This window comes from Rhagoletis zephyria, unplaced genomic scaffold (genome assembly GCF_001687245.7).
Source record: "Rhagoletis zephyria isolate East Lansing unplaced genomic scaffold, Rhagoletis_zephyria_1.1 Rzeph_scaffold_07707, whole genome shotgun sequence".
Taxonomy (NCBI): Eukaryota; Metazoa; Arthropoda; class Insecta; order Diptera; family Tephritidae; genus Rhagoletis; species Rhagoletis zephyria.
In genome coordinates this window covers 18,266-21,918 of record NW_016164789.1, presented here as the reverse complement: position 1 = coordinate 21,918, position 3,653 = coordinate 18,266, and positions in this window count along the sequence as shown.

Genomic DNA, 3,653 nt, shown 5'->3' with positions numbered 1-3,653 from the left:
GAAGACAAGATAAATTTTAAAAGCTGCTTGAGAAAACGTATGTATATTAGACTGCATCACACTGCATACAAAAACAAATCGGTACAGTTTTTCCACCGGAATTATAAAATCTATTATATTTTAAGACTTCCACCAAATATTTCGGAAAAATATTAAGATTTACGTGAGCTGGACCAATTTGAAAGTACCTTCAAAAACTGAGTTTTTTGTGAATAAAAACAGTTTTTTAAGTATTTTTGCAAAAAATCACCTTAGGTGACAAAAAAGTTTAAACTTAAGATATTTGCATAAAAATATTTCCTAAAAGTTTTCAACGGAATTGCAGTAATGAGATTTTTGATGCTGTTTTTGCACTTTTTTTCAAATACAGGTTAAAAAAACTTGAATAACTCAGCCTAAACTTTTTACCGATTTAGACTTATGAGGTACTATTAGAAAGGAATTTTCTCACCCTTTTCATTTCTTTGCAAATAAGCTCAATCAAAGCATGAAAGAGAAAGGTAAGACAAACGAGCCTCATTCCATGTTGAATTAAGATGTGTTGGTATTTGATAAAGAATAAATTGGGACGTGAGTGAGTTTTTTTTGCAAAGAAATAAAAAGGGTGAGAAAATACCTTTCTACTGATACATCACAAGTCTATATCAGTATAGCTTTGACCCAGTTATTAAAGTTTTTCTTAAACAAATCTTTGAAAAAAGTTAAAAAACAGCATCAAAAATCTCATTATGATTCCGTTACAAATTTTTTTGGGTATTTTTATGCAGATTTTTAAAGCTCAAACTGTTTTGTCATCTGAGAAGATTTTTTCCAAAAAATCCCTTAAGAAACTATTTTTATTCATAAAAAACTCCATTTTTGGAGGTATTTTGAAACCGGCCCAGCTCACGTAAATCTTAATATTTTTCCGAAATATTTGGTTGAAGTCTTAAAATATAATAGATTTGGTAATACCGCCGGAAAAACCGCAACTTTATTTGATGATGCAGTCTAATGTACAGTAGTCGAAAAAATTTTAGCCGCACCAAATTTTCAAAAGTTTTGAAATATTATTTTTGTTATTTAATTTGGTTAGTTTTTTATAGTTCATTCTTTAACAACATCCGTATAAATACAAGTTTAAAGGCAGTATCACACGATTGGGTATTTGCCAAAATTTGGTGCAAATCGTATCCCTATTGTGTGAATACCCAAATATTTTTCTTCACCCCAATCACGAAAATTAATTTGTTCAAATTTTTCAATAGAACATCGCTGTTTTGTACCAATCTTTTGACTACAAAAAACATTTTCCAATTTTTTTATTTTGCACCAATAGCACAATATACGAATGTACTAATCTGTACAAATGTACCAATCGAGTGCAACTGCCTTAAAAATTTACGCAATTAAAAAAAAAAATCAACAAATTTTGGTAAAAATTTCGAGTTTTTTAATTAGATTCTGAGAATGCAAATTTGTAGCCCATTGAATTCTAGTAGAATAAAGAACAAGTTTCAAATGGCTAAAAGCTACGATTGATTTTTAGAATTTTTAAAAAAGCTCGAAATTTGTACGAAAGTTTGCTGATTTTTTTTTAATATTGCACAAATTTTGAAACTTGGATTTACACGGCTTTTGTTAAAGAACACCTCCCCCCACACATATTTTTTCAAATTTTTTGGCCAATTTTATGCGCGATTTTTATTCAACTAAAAGGATAAATATGTAACTTATGTTCATGTAAGTCAAGCCGGGTTTCATACGTTCAAATGTAAGTTGAATGGTTCGAATTGTTCTGAAAATCAGTTTACAACATTTTTCTAACTTTTCAAAAAGGTTGAATTATTTTTCTTCATTTCCTGTAACCCTGTACATTGTGTATACATTTCCCATTAATATAAGGAAACATGCAATTAGGAACTTGCCAAACCTTGGAACCTCCTCACAAAATAAAATGTCATTTTGCTCTCTCAATTTCCCCTACTTTACAAGTTTCTTGGTTACATTAACACCAAAACGTGATAATTGCTAGCAATTGTTTCAAACTATTTACTACACGAACGCCCTTATACGTTTTTAGGATGATGGCTAAAAAGTTCAGCGATGTGTGGCTCAACTTTTCGAAAGAAAAGGATCAAAAAGTAAAATGTCTAATCTGTGCGCAGCAACTTTCGGTTGCAAATAAATCAACATGTAGTCTTATAAGGCATATGAAGAGGAGGCATCCAACCCAAACAATTTCAAGGCAGCAACCTGTTGACCCAGCTGAAGCTAATAATGATACGTCATTAATTTCAAGTTTGCCTTCCACGCGAAACTCTGACAATTTGTCAACCATAAAAATAAAAAATTTTTTCACTAAACCACTTCCCTTAAAGAAGAAAGAGGAGATCGATAGGCGGCAGATCTTGACAATGATTGTCAAAGAATACCATCCATTCACTATAGTAGAGGAAAAGGAATTTAAAACACTGGTTCATCTACTAAATGCCAACTACATGTTGCCGACAAGGAAAACAGTTTCTTCAACTTTATTAACAAATGCTTATAGTTCAGCAGTGGCTGTCGTAAAAGAACGCTTGACGAGAGCATTTGCTGTTTGCTTGACAGTTGATGGATGGACGTCGCGAGCCCAGGATAACTATTTTAGTATAACCGCACATTACATTGTTGAGGGAGATAATTCAACATTTCTCGCATCAGATTTGCTAACTTGTGCATCGTACACAGAGCGACATACGGCTGTCAACCTAACGAAAATGCTGCAAGATGTGTTGAAGGAGTGCCAAATTGATAATAAAGTTGCGGTCATTGTTACAGACAACGCGGCCAACATGAAGGCATGGGAGTGTTTTGCCCATACACTCAATTTGGTGGCGCAATCGGGATTGAAAGAAGTAGGAGTTGTTTTAAAAAAGGTAAAACAAATTGTTAGGCTTTTTACTAAAAGTAATTATGCAAATGAGGAACTTAAACGAGCGTTGGAAGGGGCATCCCTGCAGATGCCGATTTTGAAAATAATAAATGACGTTCCAACTCGATGGAATTCTACATACGATATGCTTAAACGCCTTTTACTTTCAAAAACTCCATTGATCTCATCGTTAGCTCTGATAAAATCTTCTGCGCGGGTCAATTATTTTGTATGTAAAGCAGCTAACGAAGCATTTAAATTCATTGCAGAGCTGTGAATTAATTCCAATAGTGCACAAATTGGTCAGCAATATACTAGGTAGGCTTAGTGCCAGGTTCATCGACTTAGAAAACAACATTTTTATAGCGCAGGCAACAGTGTTAGACCCACGCTTTAAAAAATTTGGCTTCATAAACGAATCTAAGTATAAATCTGCTGTAGAAATGCTCTACAATAAAGTAGCAAATATAAGAATTTACACTGACGAAGATGTCGTAGATGAACCAAGTGAGGCAACAGGTAGTGCGGGTAATGTCGTAAATGAAAACTTAGAAAAAGTTTGGGAAGACTTTGATGCTGAGGTTCAGCAATATTTACGACCTAACAACCAGGTGGCATCTGCAATAGTTGAATTAGACAAATATTTGGCATGTATACCCCAGATTATATCAAATTGTAAAAACAAGATTGTGCGTTTCAGCTACATCTGTTCCATGTGAAAGAATTTTTTCACATGCGGGTCAGATAATAACTCAAA